Source organism: Vombatus ursinus, unplaced genomic scaffold (genome assembly GCF_900497805.2).
Source record: "Vombatus ursinus unplaced genomic scaffold, bare-nosed wombat genome assembly UNPS02014812.1, whole genome shotgun sequence".
Lineage (NCBI taxonomy): Eukaryota > Metazoa > Chordata > Mammalia > Diprotodontia > Vombatidae > Vombatus > Vombatus ursinus.
The window spans coordinates 58,163,766-58,185,343 of record NW_020954590.1 but is presented as its reverse complement, the minus strand read 5'-3'; the positions used below and the strand labels follow the sequence as shown (position 1 = coordinate 58,185,343).

General features: G+C 35.1%; 1 long non-coding RNA gene across 1 annotated transcript; it reads right to left on the bottom strand.

Annotated features, from left to right (window-relative positions):
• Positions 1-12,299: 12,299 nt before the first annotated feature.
• On the bottom strand, positions 12,300-20,004 carry LOC114054299. Its single transcript, XR_003570449.1, has 3 exons — positions 19,758-20,004; positions 15,521-15,682; positions 12,300-12,491 (listed from the first exon to the last, which is right to left on the bottom strand). It is a non-coding gene; the product is annotated as an uncharacterized LOC114054299 (long non-coding RNA).
• Between the last annotated feature and the right edge of the window lie 1,574 nt (positions 20,005-21,578).

Below are 21,578 nucleotides of genomic sequence, written 5' to 3'. Positions count from 1 at the left end.
TGACTTCTTTGCTGTTCCTTTACAAGATACTCCATCTCCCAGTTCTCACTGGCTGTCCCCAATACCTGTAATATTCTGCCTCTTTGTCTCTATCTTATAGTTTTCCTGCCTTTCTTGAAATTCCAGCCTAAATCCTACCTTCTGCAAGAAACCTTTCCTGATACTTCTTACTGCTCTTGATTATCTCCTGTAGAAATCCATCCTTGTTACAAAGAATTAGAGGGAAAGTGAAATAAAAGCAGTTCCCCAAATATCACTAAACATTTTCTGATACTTTGTGCAAAAAAGAAGAGACATGCATTTTCACATTTCTTCTTCATGGCAAGACTTGGCCACTGTAACTAAACAGAGCTCAGTTTCAATTTTTTTGTATTTCCATTTACAACATCACAATCATTATGCTTTTCTTGATTTTGCTTGATTCAGTTTGGATTGATTCATATAAGTCTCTTGCTTCTCTATAGTCTTCATATTTATTGTTTCTTACAGCAAAATAATATTGCACAACCTTCGCAAATCATAAATTTTAGCCATTCCCTAATAAATGCCCATATAGTAGGAAGAACAAATATGGCAGGGGGTTTTTAGCAGTTCTGCTGAGTTCTCCCAACCCAATCTTCTTAAAAACTTTTTGAAAAATGCATCAAATCAAATTCTGAGTGGGATAAAATAAAAAAGTCATAGTGACTGATCTTTTTTTTCAGCCGAGGAAAGTCTAAAAGGATAGAAAGAGAGGTCTGTAGATGCTGGTATGGAAGATGGCTAGGAGCACTTTGTGTTAGAAGCAATATCAAATGTGTGGCCTGGAAGCCACACAACAGCAGCAATAGAAGCAGCAGTAATGGATGCACCAGGAATAGCCAATGCCTAAGGAGAGTAAGGGAACTAAATGCTTGTTCAGAAAGCTATTACAGAAGACCCTTGTGTTAGCACTGGGACATGACCAGGTGTTATTTGGCAGCTCCTTTACCCATTACCCAGTTCTGAGTTACAATGCCAGGGTGGAGAGGAGTGATTATGATTTGTGGTCAGAAGAGAGCAGAGGTCCTACTTGTGTAAGGACTAGAGCATAGACCAGGAGGATATTGTGACCAGAACTCTGAAGAATGAAAGAAAGAGATTAAAAAATGAAAAAAAATGCTTTTAAAATAAAAGAAGAAAAGTAAAGTAAAAATTGAAAAAAGAAATGAGAGCAATGCAAGAAAATTTGAAAAACGGACTAGCAGTTGGGTAAAAAAGGTACAAAATCTTATAGAAGAAAATAATTCCTTAAAAATTAGAATTGGTAAAGTTTAAGTTAATGACTCCATGTGACATTAAAAAAAGACAAAATTAAATGAATAAAAAATAAAGAAAGCATGAAATATCTCATCAGAAAAACAACTGACCCAAAAAATAGATTGAGGAAAGATCATTTAAGCATCATTGGATCACCTGAGAGCCATGATTTAAAAAAAAAAAAAAGAAACACCCTAAGCCCTATATTTCAATATAAAACTGTCTAGATATCATAGAAGCACAGTGAAAAGTAGAAAAATGAAAGAATCAACTAGTCACCTCCTGAAAGAGATCTTTGAAAACTCCCAGGAAGATTATAGACAAATTCTAAAGTTCCTAGGTTAAGGAGAAAATGCTGTAAGCCCCCCAAAAAGAAACTATTCAAATACCATAGAACCACACAATATTTAGCAGTAATCACTATGAAGGAGTAAAGGGCATGGAATAGATATTCCAGAGGGCTAGGAAGCTAGGATTACAACTAAGAATGATCTACCTAGTAAAACTGAGTAAAATTCTATAGGTAAAAAAAATAAAATTTAATAAAATAGAGGATTTTTAAGCATTCATAATGAAAAGATTTTAGTTAAGTAGAAAATTTGACATTCCAATAAAAAAGGAATAAAAGAAGATATAATATTCTTAAAAGAAAAATTAAAAAACAAACATGAGAGAGAAATCATAAAGGACTTAATAAGGTTAAACTACTTGCATTCCTATATAGGAAGATAAATTGTGTAATATTTGACAATGTAACAGGGAAAGGGAGGCAGCAGGCTACAATTAAACCTCACTCTTATCTAAACTGGTTCAAGATATATAGATATAAACACACACATACACACGCACATGCATATTTGGGTATAGAAACTCATCTTAAGCAACAGGAAAATAGGAGGGGAAGGAGCTAACAGAAAGGGGAAAGATGGAAAGAGAAAGTGCAGATTAAGATAGACTAAACATTTTTGAGAAGGGGACAGGTAAAAAATGATAAATGGAAGAGTATAGGATGGAGAGAAATGTGTAGTTAGTAATTATGACTGAATGTGAATGGGATAAATTCACTCATAAAATAAAAGCAGATGGCAAAATGTATTAAAAGCCAAAAATCTAATAATATGTTGTTTATAAGAAAAACATTCAAAACAGAAAAACACACAATGTTAAAAGGTTGGAGCAAAATCTATTATGCTTCAGCTGAAGTAAAAAAAGCAGGAATAGTAATCCAGATCTCATACAAAGCAAAAATAAAAATATGCCTAATTAAAAGAGATATTCAGAGAAACTACTAAAAGGTGACATAGACAATTAAATAATAGCAATATTGAATATGAATGCTCCAAATAGCATAGCATTTAAATTCTTGAAGGAAAAATTAATTCAGTTATTGGAGGAAATAGACAGTAAAACTATACTAGTAGGGGACTTCAATTTATCACCTCTCAAACCTACACACAAACTAGAAAGAACTTAAGGAGATGGATAGACTTTTAGAAAAAAAAATTGTATGAACATATCATTTCAAAAAATGAATAGGAACAGAAAAGAGTACACCTTTTTCTAGGATGTACATGACCAATTATATGCAATAAAATTGACAATCTAAATAAAATGGATGAACACTTAAAAAATATAAATTATCCAGATTAACAGAAGAGGAAATTGGATACTTAAATAGCCTTATCTTAGAGAAAGAAATTGAACAAGCCATAAACAAGCTCCCTGATATAAACAACAACAACCACAGAATCCAATGGACTTGCAAGCATATTCAACCAAATATTTAAAGAATAATTAATTCCAATATTATTTTAAACTATATGGAAAAATAGATAAAGAAGGAGTCCTACCAGATTCTTTCTGTGATGCCAGGAGAGCAAAAATAGAGAAAGAAAACTATAGATCAATTTCCTTAATGAATATTGATGCAAAATTTTAAATAAAATACTGGCAAGGAGATTACAGAAATATATGACAAAAATCATACACTATGGCCAGGTGGGATTTATATCAGAAAATCATGGCTAGCTCAATATTAGAAAAACTATAAGCATAATTGATGATATCAATAACAAAACAACAAAAATCACATGATTGTATCAAAAGATTCAGGAAAGGCTTTTCACAGAATAAAATATGTGTTCCTACAAAAAAAATACTAGACAATGTTAGAATAAATGAAACTTATCCTAAAAATGATAAGAATTTGAAATCAGGAGCAAGCATAATCTGTAATGGGAATTGTTATTGAGTATTGTACTAGATATACTAGCAATAACAATAAGAAAAAAAGAAATTGAAAGAATAAACATAAGCAATGAGGAAACAAAACTATCACTTTTTATAGATGATATGATAATATACTTAGATAACCCTTTAGAATAAACAAAAAAGCTCATCAAAACATTTAACAATTTCAGCAAAGTTGCAAGATATAAAGTAAACCCACACAAGTCATTGGCATTTCTATATATTATCAACAAAATCCAGCAGGAAGGGATAGAAAGAGAATTCCCATTTAAAATAACTGCAGACAGTATAAAATACTTGGGAGTCTTCCTATGAAGATGCACACAGGAAGTATATTAACACAATTGCAAAACACTTTTCATGCAAATAAAGTCAAATTTTATAGAGCTAAAAAAATAGAAAGTAAAATGGATAATTTTGATTATATTAAATTTAAGTTTTTGCACAGACAAAACCAATGCAGTCAAAATTAGAAGATAATCAGGAAATTGGGGAAATTTTACAACAAATATCTCTGATAAAGGTATCATTTCTCAAATGAACTGAGCCAAATTTATAAAAATGTTAGTCATTTTCTAATTAATAAACAGTCATATAAACAGGCAATTTTCAGAAGAAGAAAAGCTTACAATAATCTTATGAAACAATGTTCTAAATCACTAATATTGGAGAAATGCAAATTAAATCAACTCTGAGATACCACATTACATCCATCAGATTGGTTAACACGACAGAAAAGGAGAATGACTAATGCTGGAGGAGATATGGAAGAATAAATAACACTAATGGTATTATGTAACAACTAATGGTTAATGGTGAAACTGTGAACTGGTCCATCCATTCTGGAGAACAATTTGGAATTTTATAGATCAAAGGTGTATAAAACTGTCCATGCTTTTTGACCCAGCAATACTACTACTAGGCCTGCAAGCCAAAGATATCAAAGAAAAGGAAAAATGACCTATATATACAAAAATATTTACAACGCCTTTTTGTGGTAACAAAGAATTGGAAACTAAGAGGATATCCACCAATTAGGTAATGGCTAAGCAAGTTGTGGTAAATGATTGTGATGGAATATTATTGTATTATAAGAAATGATGAAGGGGATGGTTTCAGAAAAAAAAACCTGGGAAGACTTATTTGAATTGATGCAAAATGAAGTAAGCAGAACTAGAAGAACAGATTACACAGTAACAGCAATATTGTAATGACAATCAACTATGAAAGACTTAGCTCCTCTGATCAATACAATGATCCATGATAGTTCCAAAGTGCTCATGATGAAAAATGTTATTCACCTCTAAAGAAAGAACTGATGAACTCTGAATGTAGATTGAAGCATATTTTCTTTCACTTTCTTTATTTTTCTTGCTTTTTTCATATAGCTAATATGAGAAAAATGTATATATAGATTACTTTTAAGTCTTTGCTACCTCAAAAAGCATTGTTTTAAATAATTTAAATATGTGGGACCTTCTTTTTATCTTTGACCTCCTTAGGACGTGTAGCTAGCAATAGAATTTCTGGGTCAAAAAATAATAACAAAAAAAGATATGGTATACAATTGCAACAAGGTCACAGTAAATGATTTGAACAAGTATGTGAACATCAAAAATAGGAAATAGATAGAGAAATGTCAACAGCACAGACTGTAATAATTTTATATAGAAGTGTAACCATTGTAACTTAACTGCCACAACAAAACTAAAAGAGCCCAGAAAGTAGGTCAGTTAGCAAACTTCTAAATTTCTTGGCAAATGGAGAGCTGACAGGAAAAAAGCAATATTGGGTTAGCATATGCTTGTTTGTAAAATCTTACAAACTATGGGACAATTATGAACAGTGTTACCCTAAGAAGCAGAGAGAAGCAGTAAAGGGAAAACCAGTTTAAAGAAAGCTTGGCAACATAGCTAACAATACCAAAGTCATCCCAAATGTATTCAAGTATGAAAATGAAGACATCACTCCCAACAAAGATTTTTCCATTTATACTTGGCTTACTCTGTCTTTTTTACAAACAGAAGAGTAATGGAAAATATTTGCAAAAAAAAAAACTAACAATTTTATTCACTGCAGCAGTCACCATATTTGAACCCTAATATCATGGTGCCAAGCATAGTTATATGAAAAGTAGAAATGAGTTTAAGGAGAACAAAGGCATATTAGACCAAGTGTATAGAGAGGAGAGGTATGCTAGAAGCAATACAATTGTGAGAGAATTTAGGGTCTGAAATACAAAATACCTGAAGGATATGTGTGTGGGTATGGGAAAGAGATTCCAAAGGCATGGGAGAATAATAAGAACTAACATTTATATAGCACCTACAGTGTGCCAGGGACTGTGCTAAGTGCTTCACTATGTTTTTGTTTTTGTTTTTTAGCAGGAGAGTAACACAACCAAGGGAATATATGAGGAAGATTACTCAGGAAGCATTATGAGGTACACAATAAAGAAGGGAGAGACTGAAATCAGGTTGGCCAATTTGGAAGACAAGAAATGATGAAAGTTAGAGCTAGGGTAAAAGTTAGAGCTAGGAGGAACAAATCTGAGAATTAGTTAAGTGTTATTGTCAACAAGGCTATCACTTACCAAATAGGGGATATAGAAGATATGGCAGAGGAACTGATCAAAGATGACCCAAGGGTTTTTTTGACTGAATGAAAAAGAGAATGGTCATGTCATTGACTTACAGAAGATAGTTGGGAGGGAAGAAGATTGATTCAGGTTTGAATGTGTTGAGTTTGAACTAGTGGTGAAACATACAAATGGAGTTAGTTTTATCCATTATGATAGGTCATATGTTGATATTAGTATTCTCCCTATCCACAAAAATAGTTCATTTATTTTTTCATAATACATTAAAAATGGTTCTATTCAGAATTGAGTAAGATGTTGTTTATTTATAAACTATATAGCTTTGCATATCTTTGTTTTTTACCTCCTATAGTAAAAAAGAACTCTCCTCCAAAAAGGCAATAGTGACATAAACTTATAGACATAGAAGGAATATTACGTCATCCTTCTAAAACAACATTGCATTTAACACATTTTTATTTATTCAAATATATTCTCTTTATTTTTATTTAGTATATATTTGTAAATGTACTTGTTGTATTCCCCCATCCCAATAGAATGTAAGCATTCTACAAGTAGGGATTGGTTCATTCATTGTATTTTTATCTCCAATACTTAGTGCAGTACCTAGCACATAGTAGGTGCTTAATAAATATATGTTGATTAATTGATCATTGGATGAAGAACCTCATGCATAGAATGGTGATAGAATTTGTCTCAAAGTGCACAGTTAATGTGAATACTCTCACTTCTTCCAAAATTGTCATACTAACAAGGTGGAGATAGGAGATATTTTATAGCTTTACCTTTAGATAAAGGCAAATAAGCCTATAATGGCATCAGTCTTCATTAGCTATGACTTTCCTTCTAATCTTATTAAAGATCAATCAGTCAGCAAAATTTTATTAAGTGCCCATTATATACTAGGCACTGAAGATATAGAGAAAGGTAAAGTTGATTCCTGCTTCCAAATTCCCTACAATGACAAAAAAATAAATAAATTGCATTAGAATATAAGGTCTTTGAGGGCAGGGGATCTTTTTACTTTTTCTTCTTTGGGCTGCTTAGCTCAGTGTCTGACACATAATACGCACTTAACAACTGCTTGTTGATTGATTTTAAAAGGAGGTCTTGACTCAAGATCCCTGCCTTCCCAGGAAGCACAAAGTAAGACACTGCTCTTGAGTTGCAGGAATGAATGGGTTGTATCTGTTGAAGCAACACTAAGTCACAGCAATGGATAGGATTGCAGGATCCTAAATTTAGAGCTTTAAAGGACTTCCTGGAACTGCTCTCTCATTTTATGGATAAAATACCTAAGGCCCAGGTAAATTAAATTTGTTACCCAAGGCCACAAAAAGTAATAACCATCAGAGACAAGATTCAAACTCATTTGAACTCTGATTCTAGAGATAGTGTTCTTTTCGCTATACCACATAGGACTACCTATGTTCCAGTCACAAAGGACTATCCTAATAAGTTTTCCTCTTTTCGAGAACCCCACATATCTTTCAAAAATAATTTTCTCAGCAGAAGTTTGCAGAAGTAAATAGATAAGTCATGAGCTAGTATTCATCATTGGCAGAAACACAAACTTATTATACCCTGACCAGTCATTACCAATTTCTCCAACTCTCTATACTTAGCAGATTTGAGATTCTCAGTTCTCCACCACTCAGTCACTCAGTTTGTTCAGTTGTTTCTGCTGTGTCCAACTCTGTGACCCCATTTGGGATTTTCTTGGCAAAGATACTGGAGTGGTTTGCCATTTCCTTCCCCAGCTCATTTTATAGATGAGAAAACTGAGGCAAACAGGGTTAAGTGACTTGCCCAGGGTCATACATGAGCATCTGAGGCTACATTTGAACTCAGGTTTTCCTGACTCCAGGCCTAGCATTTTATCCTCTGTACCACCCAGCTGCCCAATCACTTAATTAGAATGTATTTGGCAGCTATTACGTACCAGGCACTGTGCTAAGCACATATAAAGATAGGCAATTAAAAACCAATAGGAATTATATCTTATTCATCCTTACATTCCTCTTCATTTCTAGCTACTGGTTTTGCTGACTTCCTTCAAATTCTAGGGAAAATCTCAGTTTCTACAGAAAGCCTTTCCTAATTGTTAATTCTAGTGCCTTCTTTCTGTTGATTATTTCCTATTTATCCTACATATAGCTTGTTTGTATATAGTTGTTTGCATGTTGTCTTCCCCAGTAAATTGTGAGTTCCTCAAAGGCTGAGATTACCTTTTGCCTTTCTTTGTATCCCCAATGCTTAACACAGTGTATGGTACATAGTAGATGCTTAAGAAATGCTTATTGATCAACTGTCTGTTCCCCAAAGTACCTGCCATTTTGCCTTGAATAGCATGTACTGGATAAGTATTGTTGAATGAATTAATTAATGAATGAGTGAATGAATCAATGGACCTGAGTGAAGTAAGCTCTGGAGGAGGAAGAGATACCCATGTTAGTAGCAAAACAAAAAAACAAAAAACCAGGAAAGAACACCTGAGCAGTAAGTAAACATGAGAATTCAGGGAAAAGATGAATCCTAAAGTTTTAAATGGAATATTAGAGGAGAGGTGTGATAGGTTGATCACATCTGCCAAAACATTTATTTCTAATTTCTTTTTCTGTTTTGTTGGGGGAATAAAGAGAATAGTATATGATTGATCTTTTTTCTCATTGGTCAGCTGACTATAACTTTACAAGGGGCTTGAGAAGTGTAACAATTTGATGTCACTTCACATGGCATAGTCATACATTATATGCAGGTGGTATGACTGTCAGATTGAAAAACTATTATTCTGCTGTACATACTATGGAGGGATAAATGAACAGAAGTCATCAATTGTACCAGTACATCTTGATAGTCAGTCAACAAGCATTTTTAAGCACTTCCTATGTACCTATGCTAAGCTCTGGGAATGCAGAAAGGCACAGATTCCTCTAGGAACTTACATTCTCATGAGAAAGGTAATGTGTATGCAAGATACATGCAGAATAAAGAGAAAGAAATATTAAAGAAGACTAGCAGCTGGACTGGACGGATAAGGGACAAGGAAAGGTCTTCTGTAGAAGGTGGCATTTGAACTGAGACTCAAAGGAAGCCAAAGAAATTTAAAAGTGGAAGTAAGAGGGCAGATCATTTCAGGCATTTCAGAACCAATTCACAGAGAGAGTAGATAGAACATAGAGGAACAGCGATGTAGTTCTATTATAGAATGTGTGGAGGAAGCAGGTAAAATGTCAGAAGCTTGGAAAGGTAGGAAGAGGTCAGTTTGTGAAAAGTTTTAAAAGTCAAACAAAGACTTTATATTTGTTCCTAGAAATAATAGAGAGTCACTGGAATTAGTTGAGTAGAGATATGACATGTAAGCTTTAAGGAAATCACTTCAGCAACTAAAATGGGGAGGGGGGAGAGTGGGGAGTGTGTTAAAGTACAGAGAGACTTGAGTCTTGGAAACCAATTAGAAGGCTGCTCTGACAGCCTAGATGAGAGGTAATGAGGGCCTGAACTGAAGGTGGAGGTATTCTTTGAGTGGAGAGAAGGGGACATTTAAAAGAGAAATAATGAAGGTAGAAACAATAAGATTTGGCAGAGAATTGAATATGGGGATAGGTAGGAGTGAGGAGGGGTCAAGGATGGCATTGATGTGGAAAACTTGGGTGACTAGGATGATGGTGATACCCTCAATAGCAAAAGGAAAGTTCAAAAGATAGGAGAGTTGAGGGGAGAGGAAGCCAAATGAGTTGTGTTTTGGACATGTTGAGTTTGACATACCTATGGGATATGCTGCTCAGGAAGTCCAATAGGCCACTGTTGATGCAAGACTGAACCTTAGGAGAGAGACTAGGGCTAGAGATGTAGCTAGAGGAATCATGATCACTTAAGTCTAGTGAGAACTTTACAAAATATAGAAATATTCAAATCTTCTTAACCATTTTATTAACAAAATTATAACCATTATATTTATAAAATATAACATCATTAACAATTTACAATGTGAATACATAGATCCTTGTAAAGAATGCAATGCAACATATAATTATGTTGAACACACACGTATTTATTTGTGAAAAACACAATGCTTTTATATACATTATTGAATTTTTTTAATTGTTAAACAGCCTAGGATCAAGTAAAAACCCCAGTGATACTCCACTGGAAATCCCTGAAACAATGACTGTACAATGCAACTTAATAATATGGTATTGACTAGAATGGGTACAAGAGTTAAATATGTTATATTCATGAGACAGCAAGGATCCTGGACTATTGAGTTAGAAAAGACTTGTAGTACATTGATGAAAAAGTTGATTCATTAGAGTGGGGCCTGAACAAGTGTAGTAGTACTATGAGCAGAGATATGAGAGATTTTATAAAGGTAGAAATGACAAAATTTGACAACTGATTGGATACATGAGATAAATGTGATTAAGAGTAAGGAAGAGAGGATGAAATGGCAGAGCTGGTATTGAAACCCAGCTCTTTTAATTCCAAATCCAGGATTTTTTTTTCCATTGTGTCATATAGCTTCAATACTTGTCAAATAATTCAACAAATACCCATTATTCTTTAGTACTTAACTCTCCAATGTTTTCTCTTTTTCTGTTATTTCTCAGAATTATATATTGTTACAGTATCAAAATTTGTCAGTACTATGTTGTTGCTAATTTTCCTCTGCCCTGCTGGTCTCCCCAGGACCTGTCCTTTCCTAATTAATAAATGCAATTAGTTTTGAAGATCCTTCAACAATAATAATTCCTGGAGACTTTTAACTGACATTATCCCTTCCCTTTTTTGAAGTTTACCCCCCAATTAGGCAAAAATCTAGAAGCTACAAGTACTCAGCTCAGTTTCCGAACTGAATGAAAAGATGGCTGACTTATCATGTGCTTTTCTCTGCCTGATTTTTTTTTTACCTGTAGCCAATTTCAGTCATTTTTCAGTTGTGTCTGACTCTTCATGACCTCATATGGGATTTACTTGGCAAAGTCACTGGAGCAGTTTGTCATTTCTTTCTCCAGCTCATTTTACAGATGAGGAACTGAGGCAAACAGGCTTAGATGACTTGCCCTTTTAAGTTCTATTGTTTGTTACACCACACTGCTAATTCATATTGTTCTAGGGGCCCACTAACACTTCTTTGACTTCTTCATATGAACTGCTTTCTAAGCATGTACTTATGCAGTTGATTTTTTTCACCCAAGTGGAAAACTTTATATTTGTCCCTATTAAATTTCTCTTATTAGCTTTAACCAAACTTCTCAGCCTTTGATAAACATCCAAATGCTTCCTACCAAGCTACCCCTCTCATTTTCTTCAATTTCCATACAGATGTAATGCTATCAACCCTCTCCTTTGACCCATTTGAGCCAACTCTTCTCTTCCATTCCTGCATTCCAGTTTAGTGACTAGTTTGCCTAAGAGCATTTGAAAATTTAATAATGGTGTCCTCTCTCAGATAAATGGATAAATTCACACCTTACTGTTATGGTTCAGCAGATTATTTTATTACAAAATATTGGATTCTTAGTATTTAATTATAATGTAGGTAAGTTTAGGAAATGTGACGTATATAGAGTTCTGTTGTACTTAAACTCTTATTTTGATACAAGTGGGCTTCTGTAGCTCTCAAGATCAAAGATACAGCAAGAATTAGAACTCAACTTCAATCCAACTATACAACCTTTAAAAATGTTCTTTTTGACTTGCTGGACTGATACTGAGTGAAGTGAGCAGAAGCAGGAGAACATTGTACACAGTAACAGCCATGTTGTGTGATGACTAACATTGATAGACTTAGCCCTTCTCAGCAATGCAAAGATCTAAGACATCTCCAAAGGTCTCATGATGGAAAATGCTATCCACATCCAAAGAAAGAACTATGGAGTTTGAATGCATATCGAAGCATACTATCTGCTATTTTTTTCTTCTGTTTTGTTTTGTTTTCTCTTTCTTGTGGTTCCTCCTATTGGTTATAATTCTTCTTTAAAACATCACTAATGTGAAAATATGTTTAATAGGAATGTACATGTATAGCATAAATCAGATTGTGTGCCATATTGGGGAGGGAGGGGGGAGGGAAGAGGAGAAAAATTTAAAACTCAAAAGATTATGGAAGTGATTGTTGATAAATCAAAATAAATTAATTTTTAAAAAGTAAAAATGAAAAAATAAATAAAAATGTTCTTTTTCCTCTTTGTTCTGGACATTGTGAGCAAAGAGAAGAATGACTTTGTTTCTTATCCTGACAGGAATAAATGCACACTATTCCCCAGATGGACATTCTTCTTTTTCTTCAAGGACTAATCATAAAGATTTGAACAATTCTGTCAGCTTCCAGAGGAGGGATTCTTAACCAATGGTCTATGAACTAGATAGAGAGAGACAGAGAAACTATATTTTAATATAATTATTTCCATCACAATTCTATTTTATTTTATGCATTAAAATATTCTGAGGAGGCATTCATAGATTTCATGAGACAACAAAGGGGTACATGCCATGATACCAAAAATAATAACAATAATAAAGTTAAGAACTCCTGTTCCAGAGGAAATCCACTGGTCAAGAATGTAATAAAATCTTCATTTTCTTATGAAAGTAACATTTCCCCCCTAAGGGCTCAAATACATTTTGTTCTGACATTTGAGAATTATGCTATATAATCTGTACTGGGTATAAAGTATATGTAATCTATCAATCTATCGATGAATCTAACATACATTCATTGAATGCCTATTATGTGCCAAGCATTGGGCTGGGTGCTGGGGATGCAAAGAAAAAAATGGAATCACTGTTGTCCTCAAGCAGTTTCCATTCTTTATCCTGAAAGGATGTCAGTAAGCATCCTGTCCAATTTTCTTTTTTTGTAGATGAGTAAATGGTTGTCTGGTGCTATAAAGGATTTTGCATAAAAATATCATTTTGGGGAAATAATCGTCAAATACTAAGTATCAGGTAGGAGCACCTTTCTAGAATGTTTAATCCATTTTTTAAATCTGAATTTGTTTAAATTTCAAATTTTATAGAGGCAGGAGGGAGCGATAGACAGAATTTTTGGCTTAGAGTCAAGGATACTCTGGCTCAAATCCCACATCTCCTACTTATTAGATGTATGACCCTAGGCAAGTCACTTAACCTTTTCATGTTTCCAGTAACCGTAATTTATTAAGTAATAAGAGGGTTGAAAACTTAGCTGCTAGCAAAAGTTCCTCATGCTGAGAAAAATCAAATACTTTGCATATTCATATATTTAAATTTTCCAAAAAAAGAAATACAGAAAAATATAACTATATTTTTGCTATTTTTTAAAAACGTGTTTCTGTTTCTGCTCTTTACCAGATCCAGGCCTAAGGAGAGTGAAAACATTCAGCAGCCTTGGGTATAACAGTTTAGAGAAGGTGTTAAGTGAAGAAGAATTCTCTTTTAATAGTATCTCTTACAAGTGAATATAGAAAATTCCACCCTCCAAAGCATGTAGAGATTAATTTTGTCATGAATTAATTTCCCTGAGCTCCAGTAAAGGCTCCAAATCTCTTGTGGACACGAGAAGCACAACTGTCAAATCTCATCTCGGGTACATACATGCCTTCTCAATCTGTGGATGTCTTAGATCTGTTGTTGCCATCAGTACTTTGCTCATGCTTCTTATACAGTATGGAGTTCTCTCCAGTCTTTTCTCTGTTGATCCAAGTTCATTTAAGATCTAACTCAAGACATAACTCCAAGAGTCATTGCATCGTTGTTGTTGTTAAATAGCTAGCATTTATACGGCACTTTAAAGTTTGCAAAGCACTTTACATACATTAACTCAATTGATCCTCAAAACAACCCTATGAGGTATGTCATTTATTACTTCCATTTTACAGATGAAGAAACTGAGGCTTAGAGATTGAGTGACCTGCCCATGGTCACACAACTAAATGTCTGAGGCAGGATTCGAAAGTAAGCCTTCCTGATTACGAGTCCAACAAGTTATCTACTGTACTACCTAGTTGTCTAACATAGTGATGAATTTCTCATCATACTGATCATTCTTTTGTCTAGATCCTCACCACTTTCATATATAGTACTCTTCCCCCATTACTTTGGACTTATATATGATTTTGGATAAGTTACTTATCTCCTTTTAAAGATAATATTATATTTTATCATTTAATAATCAATATTACTCTGTAATTCATCCTAGTCCCCATTTTGTCAAACCTCATTTCTCAGTCTAACTTAAAAGACATTCTCTCCCAGGCTGAAATAAAAACTTGGTTGAATAACATGATTACTCCTAGTGCCTCACCCCCCCCCATTCCACCCCCAGTATTTGCTAGTAAATGAGTTTAAAATGGGACCTTTGCTTTGTTTACAAGTAAACAAAGAACCAACTTGGGCTGGGCCCCTCCCCAGGGAAGAGCTCTCCTGTCCTTACCTCTCCTTGTCAAACTTAAGGGTGATTTGGTCTCCAGAGGGAAGGCTGAGTAAGCATAGGGGAGGGAGGAAGGGATCCTGACTGGGGTAGTTTTGATTTTCTGGACAAGATTACTAGAGGCAGAAAAAGCAATTAGCATTCCTTACTCATCAGAGTGGGCAAGCTAGGTGGCAGTGGATAGAGTGCCAGGCCTGGAGTCAGGAAGACTCATCTTCCTGAGTTCAAATCTGGCCTCAGATATTTACTAGCTATATGACCCGGGGCAAGTCATTTAAACCTGTTTGCCTCAGTTCCTCATCTGTAAAATGAGCTGGAGAAGAAAATGTCAAACCACTCCAGTATCTTGATCAAGAAAACCCCAAATGCAGTCATGAAGAGTCAGACATGACCAAAATAATTGAATAACAACAACAAATCGACAGAAAACCACATGGGAAGGCCAACCCACTTTCTCCAGCTGCAGTTATTCTTTACCTGTCAACCATTCCCCCACCTTTTTTGGGTCTCAATAGGTTCTCAATGAATAGGGTCTTTTCATTCCCATCCTGTCACTGACCTGCAAAGGAAGCCAGTCTGACCCATTTCATTAACAGCTATACCTGTCACTGCTAATAAACTGTAATCTTGCCTTGAAGAAAATTGTGCCTCAGTTTGCTTCAATGTCATTTTATTTGTTACATTTTGTAGAAGTTTCCTAAACTTCTTTATAGCAGTTTTCTTATCTGTAAATTAAAGGAATTGAATTAACTGAATCCTTAAGGACCTTCTCATAGAATGATTTTGTTTTAGGACTGGAGACACTCTCAGAAGAAATGTAGTCAGCATCTGTTTCTGTGAGCTTCCTTTCATCAGGAAGCCTAGTATTGCTGTAGCAATGTCAACCAATCTTTATTTAAAGATATCTCATGTGTCCTTTCTGGAGAGTTGGAGTTTCCATTCACTTATAGTATGATGATTATCCATAAACTGATCATTACCTCCTTCCTGGTAGAAAACTTCAAATAGAAGACTTAACTCTTTTGTTTTCTGTATGTCTCCTTGTTTCCAGGAAGATTACAACTTGCATGATAGCATCAATTGTTTCAGATTTTCATATCTATCAGTAACTACATTTAGTGGTCTATCAATCCAGAAGATGCCTGCAACAAAAATAGGATAAATTTTAAACGTATACTAATGGAACTCAGAAATTCTATGTATGAATATAATAACATATTATCGTAAGTTGGGGAAGGAAAAAGAAGAAAGTTACATGACAACTTTGTTATACATTTAAAAAGAATAGCAAGTTGTACATAATAGATTTGCAATTTCATGTACAATCATCTTTTTTTAAATTCTATGTTATAAAAATGCTTGTTTTATTTCATAAATTAAAAATAAAATAAATAACATGTTTAAAAAAGAATAAGCATAGTTAGCATTCATATAGCACTTTGTTTTGCAAAAGTATGGCACATGTTACATAGTTTATTAATCCAAGTTTGACATTCTCTTTAAGTTCTACTCAAGATATAATTCCAAGTCGGTTATCTGATTAAGAAAAAAATAACAAACTAGTGATATGAATAAAAATATGTATTGATCTCATGCAAAATTAGGAATTAAGCTTTCCAAAAAGTTATTAGTTATTTTAGAAAGATAGCTTACTAAAATAAGGACAGCAATTCAAATGCAATGTACTATATTGAAGATAAGCTGTATGTCCTAGATAACTCACTCTTATCAGTAAGAGATAACAAGAAAAATTTTAGCTTCCATTCTAGGTAAAATGAGTCAAACTAAAATCACTGATGGTCAGCAAAACATGTGCCAAGTTTAAGCTGATTCCTTCTTCCCTCCAAAGTGATCCATATGTCTGGAGATTAGCAATGTTATAGTTATCAGTATTAAATATAAATTACAAGTGCATTGCTCTTAAGTTTAATCTTAAAAATGTTAAACTAGGATTAGACCATCTTAATTTTTATTATACTAAGTATCAGTGGCATCCAAAGAATGAGGGGGCTTTCAACGTGATCAAAGTTTAGCACTATAGGAAATAATGTATGATCTCCATCTTGATATCATTTGATAGATAGCAGAAATTCTACAGGCACAAGACACTAAAGAGAAATTTTAAAAAATAAAATAAAATGCATCCACATTGCACACAGCATTCCCTAGCAGACATACATAACTATTTCTTGTTCTTTTTGTCAGGCTATAAAATCATTAGTATGTTTTTGAATTCTTTTAATTTTGAAGAACAGATTCACATTCACATAGAAAGCCTAAAGAAATGGAAGAAAATCCATACAGTCAACTAATACATTCAGGGCAGCTACGTGACATAGTGGATACAGTGCTGGGCCTGGGGTCAGAAAGACTCATCTTCCTGAGTTCAAATCTGGCCACAGACACTTACTAGCTGTATAACCCTGGGCAAGTCACTTCACCCTATTTGCTTTAATTCTTCATCTGTAAAATTAGCTGGAGAAGGAAAAGGCAAATCACTCCAGTATCTCTGCAACAAAAACCCCAAAATGGGGTCACAGAGAGTCAAACACAAGTGAAATGACTGAACAACAATAAAAATTTCTCATTAAGGAAAAGGAGAATTCTATTATATTTGTAACACCCCCATTGGACTAATTCCCAAACTCCCATTCTTGTTGGTGGGCCAGAGCCCCAGAAGGTAGCTAACTACTTCTCCCCTTATGTTTCTTGAGACCAAGGTCTCTATTGCTGTTGTTCACTAGGCTCTATATAGGGTGCTCCAATTTGCCAGTTTTAATTAGCTTTTAGAAAGGTGGTTCAGTAAGAACTGTTCATACAAAACATACCCACAAACTGAGGACACATTTTCTGCTTATAACACAAGGTTCCTGGGGAGAATGGGATCAAATTTAGAAAGCACATGTGATGAAAGGGTAAATGTCCAGGTACTATTGGAAAGCATTTTCCCCCTTTTTGGAGTCCTCAGGAAGTTCCTCTTAAACAGCTCTTTGCTGGGCTCCAAGGACCAGTTCCCTTTTAGGGTCCTAAATCAGCCTTCCCTCAGTGTGTACAATTTGTTCTTGGTGTATCTTCAGTTTCTGATAGAGATGCTTACTAGCCTGTGCTGTTCAGGAAACAGTATAAGGTTTGTCTGGGCTCACCCTCCCCTTTCTGTCCTTGGGTAGATGTACAAGTGACTGATTCCTCAGGGCCCTCCTGGGCCTGAAAGCTTCTGAAACCTGACTGTTTTACTACTAAATAGTCACCCTATGATGTGTCTTACTGTGTTTATACATAGCCCCACAGGGTGTGACTGATTGTCTTCAAATAATCATAAAATATTTCTCATATGGCATCATCAGACTTCATCCAGTAATCAGTGTTAAGGCATCAGTGTGAGTATCCCTTTTAAACTTTTGAGGGACAGCTGCTATGAGATGCTGGATAGGGAAAAGTCGAGGTTATCTATATCCCATCTACTCACCCTGCGTTACTGAGAGAATAGAGACTCTGGTTGTTTTTTTGTTGCTTGTTTGTTTGTTTTCGGGGGTGTGTGTGTGTGTGTGGTCCTTCCTGGTGCTGTGTGTCTTCTAAGACAGAAGTACCAGGTGAATAGGGAGACCAGGAGATCCAGTAAAGCTACCCATGGTCTCCCTGACAACTGGAGTCCGGGGACAGCAACAGCAGAGTTCTGTGACAGGCTGCTATGACAGCAGCCAAGTGTCATATTTGATCTAGCCCAATAGTGGATGGATCATATCATCAGATATCTCGTCCTGGAAGGAGTCAACGCAGCTGATCCTTTCATCTCCTACAACTTATGTAGGAAACAAATTTGGTGAGGATTCTTTGAAGAATTCAGGGAGTCCTAGGGCTAGGAATAACAAGGTACTCTCTAGCCCCATATGTTTTCTATACATGTGCCGCAATAACATGGTACTTTAAGTGCAAGACTACATCCACAGAGACCTTAGCTATCATGTCTCTCTAGCCCCACAATCTTCAGGTATGTGCATAAAAGGAGAGTACACCCTTGGTTTGGAGGATGTTTTTGTAATCTCTGTCCTTGCTATGCCCTTTTTAAAATTATGATTAACTCTGGCTGATAACCAGTGGGGAGTATATCAGATAGGAGCTTGTGAGCAACAGTACTAGAGACTCCAGCTCATCAGAATTATCCCTAGAAACCGAAAGGAAAGGTTGTCATCTGACCTCTGGGACCCTGGACCACCAATATAAGAAAGAATTGGGGAAATTGCCAGGTTGAATGGTTATATATTAAAAATTAGACTTTGTAAGTAAAGACAGAAGCATGAACACTCCTGCCTAGGTGAATAAAATGGCTTGATGCTAGTCTTCCTATATTCTTGTACTTCTTTGGACAAAACTGAAATGATAAGAATACAGCTAACATCATTGAGCAGAGTCAATTTAATTCAGTTCAGCAAACATTCATTGAGTGCCTGCTGTGTGCTGAGCACCATGCTAAGCTCTGGGAGAGCTGAAACTCTCACTCTAGCAGATGCTTGAATGTGTTTTATCAAAATGTAGAAGGAACTAACTGAAAAGGAGTCTTTATAGTATTTGATTGAAGCTTGCCTGCAAAGACCCATGTGTTTAGACATTTGACCAGCAAGGAGCAGGCAATTGTGACTGCGGGGAAAACATGTACCACTATGGAGGCCAGGATGCTTAAAATCACTAAGGATTACTTCAAAGCATGTTCAGAAGAAATGAATTGTAACACCATGTTTCTCATTGTTCTCAAACACTAAAGATTGCACATACAAATAAAATAAACCAATCTATAATGTGAATTGTTGTTTTAATAAGCAGCATAAATGTGTATATCTAAATGTCAGTATCAGCATTTAATAATGTGTATTGTTTATTTTAATAAGCAATATGTATATGTATATATATATTTAAATGTGGGTATGAAATTTAAATACAAATAGGTTAATATGAATCATATACTAGGGGCAGCTAAGTGGTGCAGTGAATAGAGCTCTGGTCTTGGAGTCAGGAGGACCTGAGTTCAAATCCAGCCTCAGACACTTAATACTCACTAGCTATATGACCCTGGGCAAGTCACTTAACCCCAATCACCTCACCAAAAAGCAAAAAAAAAAAAAAAGAATCACATACTGCATTGATTTCTAAGCAATGCCCTGTTGTGATTGTGGTTTCAAATCCTCAACAAAAATGATAAAAATTCACTATGGGCAGTCTTACCATTATCTAAAACAGATTAGCTCCTCCATGCTGCTGCCAATACACCACCCATTATTCACTGGGAAGCTTTTCGCCAGGGAGGCCTTGGAGAAACAAGGGATGGTGATAGTAGAAGATGACTTCCTTTCTGGAAGACAAATTGGAAGTAAAAGTGTCTACACAAGCCCTCACAGAAGATAGTCACACAACCAATAAGTGTCTGAGGCTGAATTTGAACTCTGGAAGGTGAGTCTTCCTGACTCGAGGCCTGGAAACCCTATCCACTGTGCCACCTAGAGATGACTCAATCAATCAACTAACTAAGCAACAGGCATTTATTTAATACTTACTATGTGTCAGACACTGTGCTAAACCTTGGAAATTAAAAAAAAAGACAAAAATAGTTCCTACTTTCAAAGAACTTACATTCTAATGGGCAAAACTGCATATAAATAAATAGGTATAAACAAGATCTATACAGAGTAGATGGAAGGCAATCTTAAAGGAGAAGGCACTGGCCATTGAGGTGATAAGAAAAGGTTTCCTGGAGGAGATAGGATTTGATCTGAAGCTTCAGGTAATCTAAGAAACCTAAGAGGCATAGGTAAGGGGGAAGAGCATTTTAAGCAGGGACATTAGCAAGTATAGAGGCCTAGAGACAGGAAATGAAGTGTACAGGGTAGACAAACAGAAAGTAGACCAGGGTGAGGTAAAGTAGAGTTTGTGGAAGGGACTAAAGCTTAGGATGACTGGAAAGGTAGAAAAGGACCATGTTATAAAGAGTTTCAAATGGCAGAGGACTTTGTATTTATATTTCATGCTATTTGCCTCAGTTTCCTTATCTGTAAAATGAGGATAATAATAGTACTTCCCAGGGTTGTTGTGAGGATCAAATGAGATAATAATTGTAAAGTGTTTAACAGTTACTGTTAACTATTGTTAACTAGTATTATTAGAGGTAATAGGGGCCACCAGAACTAATTGAGCAAGGAGGTAACATGGTCAGATCCATGCTTTAAAACCTTCACTTTGGGGCAGCTAGGTGGCACAGTGGATAGAGCTCTGGCCTTGGAGTCAGGAGGACCTAAGTTCAAATCTGGTCTCAAACACATAACACTTACTAGCTGTGTGACCCTGGGCAGGTCACTTAACCCTGATTACCTTCACTTGGTTACAACTGGTTAAAATTGAGAGGGAGTATAAAGTAAACTCACCCAGGCACACTCAACCAGCTAAATTAAAGAGAACAGAGATTATTATACAAGCATTATTCACCCAACACAAATGTTCCTGTAGTTAATGAACGAAAATGTATTAGCATATGCTTCCTTTTGTATTGTTTTGTTTAGCTTGGGTTTTTTTATTTGACCTTACTTATGTAACCTAAGTTCATTTCATATTTTAAATATCAGGAAACATTATACATAGGAGCTGGCTGTAGAATAATGTCCCCATCACCCATAATGATAAACAATCAGAAAATTGACCAGAGGATATAGCAATGATCTTTTCCTTTGTGTGTTATTCATCTCTCCTTTGCTGCAACTAGGTTACCTACCTTTGGTTTGAAAAGAATAACTAACCTAACACAAAACAGTTTACAAGAGTATAAAATGAAATTATTTGAAACTATGAATTATAAGTTGCAGTAGTATTACCAAAAGCTAATTGCCAAAGTAAAACTAAGTTAAGGTGGGAGGGAGGGGTGAACAAACTGGGTAATGTGGAATTATAGACTATGAAATGAACTTGTTTCAGCTAGATGTCCAATGGTGTTGTGTTAAAAGAATGACCATCCTATAAAGAAATTATAATCAAGGATAGGCAACCTTGCAGAAAATA